Below are 10,504 nucleotides of genomic sequence, written 5' to 3'. Positions count from 1 at the left end.
GTATGCTGCCAAAAAGTTCACGAGTATGAGTATCACACCTTACTTGAGAGCTCAACTTTTGATCACATACGAGCTGAGGTGTGGAGGGACCTTTTCCCAGATTTTTGCTCAACTAAGCAATTCTAAATAAAAGCTCGCTTCGCTCCGAAATCAGTTTTTGCAACGAGCTTTTTTTCTTAATCTCTCTCTCTCTCTCTCTCTCTCTCTCTCTCTCTCTCTCTCTCTCTTAGCACGGGACCAAAGACAATGGGTCCAAATGGGAGATGGTCTAGCAAAGAGCAATGCCAGGTAATGTAGCTTAAAAGACCTTAGGGTTAGCTTCATTAAAGACCTCCAAAGGTTAATGTTAAAAGTACTTAGACCTAGGACCTTAGGCAAGCTAGGGTTGAGCTTGAGGTGGGAACCCGGCCCAAGCTTGAGGTGCTTGTCGTGCTTGCTAACTAAGGTGCTTGAGGTGCTTGTCGTGCTTGCTGACTAAAGTGCTTGAGGTACTTGCCATGCTTTATGGGACTAGGGGCTTGAGGAGTTTGAAGTCAACAAGGTCCTACAAAGAGGGGGGCGAGCCTACAATCTAGGGGCATGAGAGAGCACACACACACTCACTCACTCAAGGCAAGCCCAAGCCACAAGAGGAAACAAGGACACATGTCAAGTTCCTCCCCATGTTGCCCTCGTGGAGTGTTTGAAGCCTATTGGCTAGGCTTAAAAGGGGTCCAATGAGCTTTTAGTTTAATTAAACAATTATCTAGGTATTATCAAGCCCCTCTCTCAAAGGGGTAAGGAGGAAACTTGTCCAAAGACTACCCATGTTGCATGAATGCATTGTGCATGTAATTGGCTAGGGTTAGAGGGGTCCAATGAGCTTCAAGCTTGAGCTACAAGGAGGGGTCGACCAAAGCCAGCAAGGTGGTGCCTGGGGGGTATACTCCCTCTCACACACACTCACTTTCTCTCATTCCCACTTTGTGAAAGTGCAAGAGTTCATCTCCTTCTCCAAGCTTCAGAAGTTGAGAGCCTACACTAACACTCTTGGCTATGGAATGCAAATCCAACCAAGAGCCATGCTTCAATGCTATGCTAGCCATCTTCTTCATCTCAATTACTATGCTACTATGCTATGCTAAGCTATATGAGTAATGGTATGATAGGTCACTAATTATTTCTCGTATGTTACTTCTTCTTCCTCTTCCCTTCCCTCACTCTGTGTTAGCTCTCTCCACCTTTGAAGGTGTTTGAGGTCTTGGGATTGAGGCCGGGGACAAGTTAATGCTTGGGTAAGATAGTTAAGGGCATAATCTTGGTCCATGAAGCTTTCCATCTTCATTGCACCAACAAGGTCTCAAGGAATGCAAATCTTGTATTGTATCAAGTCTCTCTACATGGGAGAATCTAGAATACAAAAGCCTTTTGGAGGGGGGACCGGCTCCAAGTAAATCCGGTCCTCAGCTATTGTCAAATTTCTCTCTCTCTCTCTCTCTCTCTCTCTCTCTCTCTCTCTCTCTCTCTCTCATTTACAAGTATTGTTCATGCCAAACTAATTAGGTGTAATGTTCATTTTGCTACTTTCAATCAAGTACTCTTCTTATGCTCTTAAAAAAACCCTTAAAGGAAATGTTCACTATGGTTAATTAAATTCCGCTACTATCATGTCATAGTCATATTCGAGTACATATATGTGTGTGTGTCCCTCTCCCTCTCTCTCTCTCTCTCTCTCTCTCTCTCTCTATATATATATATATATATATATATATATATATATATATATATATATATATATATATATATATATATGGTGAACTTGTTAATATGTCATTCCAAAAAATTGAGCATACATCCACATGTAGCCATGTGCAAGTTGATGAGTGTATGGTGCTAGTAGCAAATGAGCTCATGGCCATTGGTGCCAACGTCTCTCCTCACTCCATGAATACAGACAAACCCTACTTGGAATACACAGTCACATATGGCATGAGCACAAAACCAAGCCAAAGTTCGTTGTCTCTCTCCTCAGCCTCGTTAACAAGCTTTACAAGTTTCCAATCTGACCTTCAAGTACATCTAGCAGCTTGCCTCTAGAGTCGTATCGCATAATAAGGGCATGTAGCTCTCCACCCAAAAAGAATGCATAGATTGTTTTGATGGATATGGACAGCTTTAAAAGGGCATGTGTCACCCAAGGACTAGAGAAAGTTGCCCATATGGAAATGTTGTGCTTGCGATGGATTGGTACCCAAAAGTCTCCCGCTTCATTTGCCCAGACATTGTCCAAAGGCCCCAACAGATGTACAAAAGTCTCCAGTGTGCCAGCTTTTTGACCCTTAGCTAGTACCAAAATAACCTTCAAGTGGTTGTTTGCATGGTGAGAGCAAGCTCGTTGGAGAATTGGATCCCTTTACACAAAACCTTAACCTCCTTGTTTGATCGATTGTAACATAATAGGCGATCTCTTTCATCGCGAGAGAAATCGTCCATCTTAATAATTGCTTCTACTGTCTGTAAAGTAAATAATACAAAATACCCCACTAATCTGTGGAAATTTCCAAAATACCCCTCAAATTTCAAAAATTTCCAAAATACCCCCAATGTTTTGTCATAAATTCCCAAAATGCCCTTCAAATTTTCCAAAGTTCCTAAAATACCCATGGTTGCGAGATTAAATTTCTCCAAAGACAAAACAAATCCTAGCTTTTCATGAAACTTTGTAGCCCACTTCTCGATTAGGGTCAAAAACAAGCTTGAGGATGACAAGCTAAGGTGTCACATGCACTGCTTTATTTAGCAATTTTTGAAGCAGGTAGCTATTCCTATAGAAATTTAGGACACACACACACACACACACACACACACACACACACACACACACACACACACACAGAGAGAGAGAGAGAGAGAGAGAGAGAGAGAGAGAGAGAGAGAGAGAGAGAGAGGGATTAAGAAAAAAAGCTTGGTCCAAAAACTGATTTTTGAGCGAAGCTAGCTTTTTTTTAATCGCTTAGTTGAGCAAAAATTTGGAAAAAGCTCACTCCATTCCCATCCTCATCACATTAGATCTTGCTTTCCCCACATTTTTAGCCATGAGCTCTTCCTACACAGATTCCTCTCATGACCACGTTGTGAACTCTCAATATGCACCCCTGATGATCAAATGGGGGTGCATTCATTAATTAGAAAACTCAATTGCGAGACTCATTTTAATCATTCTTGAGAGTCCACTTATGAGCTCCACACACCCCAAATGATATGTTTCTTTTAATTCCATAGAACATATTTGACCTTCGAGGACAATAATGAAACTTCTCTCTCTCTCTCTCTCTCTCTCTCTCTCTCTCTCTCTCTCTTTATCAATGTATTTGATTTAGAGCACATGGGAGTTACTATGCAACAAATATGCACGACTAGCGCTTGAGTCACAACAACCGCTAGTGAGGGTGATACTTCATGTTGGTATCATCTTGGTTTGAGCCACATGGATTTAGTATGGAAAGGCTGTCCCCTTTTCTTTGGATGCATTATTCCTCTCCCTTACACATTCATAGATTAGAGGGATTATCAAACATGATCTCATTCAGGTGGATACTAGGAGCACTTGGCTGTGTCCGTCACATGAGTTGGGAACTGGATGCACCATTCCTCTCCCTTACACATTCATGGATTAGACAAAGATATACCCCAAAGGAGAGATTATGCTAGGTTTGCCAGAGAGAGCCACAGATAGAGGAGCATAATATCTCCTGATGCACAAGATACTATGAGATTTGCAGACATTTTGTCATAAAATATAATATCTAACTTTAACAAATGATTTTTTCATATTAAACTGACCATTTAATATGGGAGAATAAATGGGAATAAGAGTTAGAATAGAGACATGTGCTTCTAAACCTATCTCAACACGGGACCAAAAGGAGAGATGATTGCATCTCAATAGGGTCCAAAAGGAGATGGTCTATCAAAGAGCAATGTGCAATAAGTGCTTCTAGACTTACCTCAGTAGAGGACTAAGAGGAGAGATGGTTACATCTCAATAGGGGTCCAAAAGGAGATAGTCTATCAAAGAGAAATGTGCATCTAATGGAGCTTAAAAGACCTTAGGGTTAGCTTCATCAAAGACCTCCAATGGTTAGTGTTAAAAGTCCTTTGACCTTAGGCAAGCTAGGGCTGAGCTTGAGGTGGGAACCCGACCTAAGCTTGAGGTGCTTGTCGTGCTTGATGACTAAGGTTCTGCTTGATGACTACGGTGCTTGTCGTGCTTGATGACTAAGTTCTTGAGGTGCTTGTCATGCTTGATGACTAAGGTACTTGAGGTGCTTGTCATAATTAATGAGGAAGGTGCTTGAGAAGCTTCCGATGCATGGGGGGTAAGGTGCTTGAGTCAAAAAGAGACCCTACAAACTTAATGAGGAAGGCGCTTGAGAAGCTTCCCATGCATGAGGGGTAAGGTGCTTGAATCAAAAAGAGACCCTACAAACTTAATGAGGAAGGTGCTTGAGAAGCTTCCTATGCATGGGGGGGCAAGGTGCTTGAGTCAAAAAGAGACCCTACAAACTTAATGAGGAAGGTGCTTGAGAAGCTTCCTATGCATGAAAGTCCCAAAGTTAAGGGAATCTTTGACTTAACCTTCGACTCACCCAAAGGGCACCCCTTTTCTCAAAGGGCAGACACATGTCAGACTCTCCCTATGCTTAAGCACATGGTGTGCTTGAATGCTATTGGTTGGTCTAAAGAGGGGTCCAATGAGCTTCTAGTTCCATCCAACTAATATCTAGATATTTTCAAGCTCTCTCTCTCTCTCTAAGGGGTAAGGGGGACACTTGTCCAAAGACTACCCATGTGATTGGCTAGGGAGGAGACGGGTCCAATGAGCTTGAAACATGTGTAAAAGCTACAACTTGCCCCAAGCAAGCAAGGGGGGTGCTGGGGGGATATACACCACACACACACACACACACACACACACACACACACTCATTTGGTGGATTCATTCTCACTTGATTAAAGTTGAGGAACTCCATCTCCTTCTCCAAGCTTGTGAGGAGTGAGAGCCTAACCAACACTCTTGGCTATGGAATGCAAATCCAACCAAGAGCCATGCTTCAATGCTTAAGCTTGCCACCTTCTCCATCTTCATTACTATGCTATTATGTATGCTAGCAAGACGAGTGATGATAAGTGAGGAACTATTTCTTTCTCCTATGGAATGTTTCTTCTTCCTCTTCCCTATCCTCATTCGCTAGCTCTCTCGACCTTAGAAGGTGTTTGAGGCCTTGGGACTGAGGCTTGGGATAGTTAATGCTTTATACAAAGTTTATGCGATGCATGAAGCTTTCCATCTTCATGGCATCACCTAGGTCACAAGGAACTGAAAGATTGTATTGTACCAAGTCTCTCTTGATGGGAGAAACTATAATACAAATGCCTATTGGAGGGGGGACCACCTCTGTATGAATCCGGTCCTCAACTATTGTCATGTTCTCTAAACTCTCTCTCTTGCAAAAGTATTGTTCATGCCAAGTTAACTAAGTACCACATTTATGTTTCTACCATCAATCAAGTTCACCCGATATGCTCACAAAATAACCTCACAAAAGTGCTTCACCCAATTTCCTAATTCCACTACTCTCAAAGTTCATAGGCCATTTCCATTACATTGGTATCATAGCATTTGGTTTCTCTTTTCTTGCTTAAGAAGAGAGGTCCTTAAGTAGCCTATTAATGGTTGATTTTGTTAATTATATTAGGGTAAGTGGGACTGGGATCTATTATTGGTTTTTTTGAGCCCACTATGTGGGATATGGTACACACCTCGAGAGATTTGGTCTTAATAATGGAGTCTTTTTAGACTTGCCTATGGCTTTACCATTATTGAGCCATCCCTTGGCAACTTCGCTATGTTAGACTCACTCCACTACTCTCTATAGGTAACCAATACGAGCCATGGGTGTAGATACTTAAGTGCCTATTTTCAAAGGCTAAGAGGATGTAGCAACTAAGGTTGTGAATTGCCAAAGCATACACTAAGTAAACATATAAGTTTAATTAACATGGCTGACAATAACCAAGAGAGTAGAATGAACATTGATAACTTTGATGAAGGTGCTAATAATGCCCCCATGTTTGTTAATTATCTTGTCACTAGGTTGCAACAAGCTATGGGTAACCCCGCGCAAGCCGAAGTTACTTAACAACTTTGTGCTTATGGGATTTCCTTTCCTCTCGAAGAGGAGAGAGAGCTTAGGAGGCCTCTTGATGAAACCCCCAAAAGAAGACTCTCTCCCATACGAGAGGAGGAATCCAAAGATCAAGAAAGTAATGAATCCCTAAATTCCTCCAAAGATGTGGCTCCATGAAGAAGACAGACTAAACGATAGCCAACTCCTCCCAAGAGGAAACCTTAATCCATAGTCCTTCTTCTCGTCTCCAAAACGGAAGAGAGGAAACAAAGGAAGAAAAGGGCAAGAAAGAGGTCACCCTCTTCTCCTTCTTCTTCACCTTCTTCCTCTACCGATGAAAGCTATGGATATTCTCCTAGAGAATACAAGAGGGTAGGACATTGCAAATCTTACCCTGCATGGCGAAGGTCACAAAAGCTAAAGAAGTTCAAAGAGGGAGGAAAGAGTATCTCTTTTCTCACCTATGATGGCACCTTTGGTGCTACCGATAAAGTATTGGCCTTCATCCAACAATTTGATGCGGCCTTTGAAGACGAGAGCTTCACGGAGTCCTCCAAGCTACACCATGTAGCTATGCACTTCCAAAAATCGATTCGTCAATGGTGGGCTAGCCTTCATGGCAACGGCGATGCCCCAAAGACATGGAAAACTCTATGAGTTTCCATCATGAAGCAATTCCTTGCAAGTGATGCAAAGGACAAAGTGTTACCAAATGGCGAAGTTTGAGTCTTCTCTCTCATGAGTCTATCCAAAAATATGTGGACAAGTTTTGGGATTTATATCTCAATGCTATTGTCTTTCAAAAGATAGAATTCGCCGAGGAAAAGCAACAATTCTGTGTAGGATTACCCAAAGAGATGGCCGAGTATGTCAACTCTCAACGGCCTAGTTCTATCACCAAAGTCATCCACCACACCATGGTTGCTTCATGCATCAATTTCCAACAAGGGGCTAGACAGAATGTCAAGCCCATGGAAAATAAAGACAAAAGTGATGCAAAGGGAAAAATTAATACCCAAAATTCTTTCCAAGGCCATTCCAACAACAACAACAACAATCGGTCCAAGGAGAAAGGAGTTTACAAAGGTAAAAATAAACTCTCTCTTGAAGAGCTTGAAGCTTTTCGTAAGGACCACAAATGTTTTAAGTGTGGGGAGCAAGGCCATGGTTATCATCCTTGCCCTAAGAGAATTGGCCGCAATGAGACTCCTAGAGCCTCTATGTTTGAAGCTCCAAAAGAGGCAAGAACATGATGCCTCCTTTCCTATACTTGGGGAAAGATGCAAGAACATGATGCCTTCAATGTGTTTTCCCTGGTTCAACTCACAACTTCATATCCTCGGAGTTCACCACTAAGCTAGACATACAAGCCCACGAGATGGGAGATGCATTGAAAGCCAATGGAGCTATCAAGGGACAAGACGTCTCAGTTACTTCCTTGATTGGAAAATTAAGGCTTCATGTCCAAAGCTATGTGGACAAAAAGGATTTCTTCATCTCCCCTCTCAAACATGAGAATGTTATCGTTGGGGCACCATGGTTTAACCACATGGCTTCCAACATGAAACTCTCAAAAAGGAGATTCTACTTTACCTACAGGGAAGAGAGTATGTATATAGATGCTAATGAGTTGGGGAACACCATATCCCTGCAATAAAGGGAATCAAGAGGAATTAGAGTTGTCTAATTTCCGAAATGAATTCCAAGATGTTTTCATTGATGACATCCCTAGTGAGCTACCTCTAAAATGAGGGATGATGACCATGCAATTGAGCTACCAAGAAGCTCACCGCCTAACAAGCCTCCTTATTGAGTTTCACAAGCTCAACAAGAGGAGATCATGAGGCAAGTGCATGAATTGGTGGAAAAAGGGATGGTGAGATCTAGCTCCTCTCCATTTTGTTCACCATTACTTTTAGTGCAAAAGAAATACGACACATATAACATGTGTGTCAACTATAGAGCACTAAATAAGATCACTATCAACAATAGATATCTTGTAATGCGGGTAGAAGATCTATTTGATAAGTCACAAGTTTTGGCATGACACGTGCTCCAGATGCATTCAAACTCATGATGGGCAAAAGTCTTTAGGCCATTCAAATTCTCTTGAGGACTACAAGCAACACCTCCAGGTAATCTTTCAAGTTGTGAGAGAGAATAAGCTTTTCATTGATCAAAAGAAAAGTGAATTTTTTCTACAAGAGTTTCATATTTTAGGTCACATTATCTCTAAAGATGGCACCTGGATGGATCCAACAAAGTTAGAGATAATAAAAGAATGGTTTAATCCAAGGAATCTACAGGAGATATGAAGCTTCATAGGTATGTGTGCATACTATAAATGCTTCATTTATAATAAAAAAATCTCGCTAATAGCAAGCCCATTACATGACTTAACAAAAAAGAACGTTAAGTATTCATAGATTGCAAAAGTGCAAGAAGCTTTTGAAGAAGCTTAAGGAGAATCTTATCTCTCAACGTGTGCTCACACTACTAGATCTCTCAAAGCCATTTGAGGTCCAATGTGATGCTTGTGGTAATTGCTTGGAGATATTTTGCTTCAAGAAGGGCATGCCATAGCATATGAGAGTCAAAGACTCAACTTCGATAAGTGATTATTGGGCAAATACGAAAAAGACCTACTAGTTATTCTATATGCCCTATACACGTGGAAACACTATCTCTTGGGGACTCCATTCATCCTACGAATGGATCACAAAGCCTCAAGAACTTCACAACGCAAACCAAGCTCTCCGACAAACAAATGAGGTGGGCAAATTTTCTTTTGCAATTTAAAATTCATATTGCTCACATTGCTAACAAGCACAATCAAGTGGTCGATGCACTTTCATAATGACCAAGGGTAAATGTGGTTGTCTATAGAAACTCACAATGATCTATCTTTTATGATAGATGAGTATGCTACTGACTGAAACTTTAAGTACGTAATTACAACCTTTGCAATAGGGAAGAAAAAAAGAACCATTCACCTTGAAGGATGGTTACCTTCCAAATGGCAATAGGCTATGTGTTACTCACCCATACAATAAGAAAGTTATATATGAATCCCATACTTCTCCTTATGTGGGGAAAAGAGGGAATCCGTAATCTACTCTTCAAGGAGTAGAAATGTATTTCTGTTGGTCTACCATGAAAAGTAAACATACAAGAGTATGTTTCAAAATGCGTGGTATACCAAAAGTTGAAATTTGATCGAGGGAAGCAGCTTGGATTGTTTCAATCGACAGGCTTAACAAGAAAACACACTCTATGCCTGCAAAAAAGACTATTAAGGCACATCAAATGGCAACCCTCTTCAGATCTCAAATTTTCAAGCATCATGGCTTTCCAACACCCATAGTGTCGGACAAAGATCCTAGAATGACCAGTAAATTCTAGAAGGGTCTCTTTGAGAATCTAGGAAGTAGATTAAATTTCTCTTTCGGCCTATCATCCACAAACGGATGACCGAAGTGAAATAACGATTCTTGATCTACTAAAAGCCTATGTCATGGAAGTAGATCAATATTCTCAATGATAGAAGTACCTACCTCTTATAGAGTATGCCTACAATGATATTCTACATACTTCTATGGGAAAAGTACCTTTTGAGGTTAAAGAAGGAAGATCCAGAAGTCTTTTGCTACTTAAAGTACATGGGAAGATCTTCGTTGCTGATGAATATAGCCGAGACCTACAAGAATCTTTTACAAAGATTAAAGGGGTTATATCCATCTCACAGGAAAGGCAAAAAGGGATGCCGCTAATAAGCACATAAGAGCCTTAGCCTTTAAGGAAAATGATTGGGTCTTGTAGCTAAAGTTTCTTAAGGCTCATCTGACAGGCAAGAGTCCTACGGCCCACCAAGAGTATGATGCTAAACTAGCAAAAAGATACTATGGTCCTTAAAATTCTTAAGCCAGTCAATGAGATGGCTTATCAATTGAAGTTGCTTACCATTGGCTCAAGCACAATGTTTTCCATGAGAACTTAAATAAGCCTTACAAAGGAGCGCCATCAAAAAAAGCAATAGTTGCAGACCCTCCAAAAATCGAAGATCAAGAAGAAGTCCATCCTATGAAATGAAGACAAGGTATTAAGAAACAGTAAGAATTTCTGTCGATATCTTATTAAGTTAAAGAATTATCCTTTTAAAGATGCTAAATGGATGCAAGGAACCTAGCTTAAGGATAATATGAACCTTGCCAATGCTTACAATGTTGCACTAGAGTAAGCATAAGAAAATGCATTTAAATAAAAAATATTTTTGTCTTAGAAGACTAGTTCTCTTTTTATTGTGCACAAGTTTAAATAGTATGTATGCTTAGAAT

General features: G+C 40.8%; 1 pseudogene; it reads right to left on the bottom strand.

The window, feature by feature from the left end:
* Positions 1-1,940: 1,940 nt before the first annotated feature.
* On the bottom strand, positions 1,941-2,472 carry LOC147440244 (protein STRICTOSIDINE SYNTHASE-LIKE 3 pseudogene; annotated as a pseudogene).
* Between the last annotated feature and the right edge of the window lie 8,032 nt (positions 2,473-10,504).

The sequence above is a fragment of the Adiantum capillus-veneris genome, chromosome 15, assembly GCF_014529385.1.
Source record: "Adiantum capillus-veneris isolate H3 chromosome 15, ASM1452938v2, whole genome shotgun sequence".
Classification (NCBI taxonomy): Eukaryota; Viridiplantae; Streptophyta; class Polypodiopsida; order Polypodiales; family Pteridaceae; genus Adiantum; species Adiantum capillus-veneris.
The sequence above is the reverse complement of the archived record's forward strand: the minus strand, read 5'-3'. Positions and strand labels throughout refer to the sequence as shown.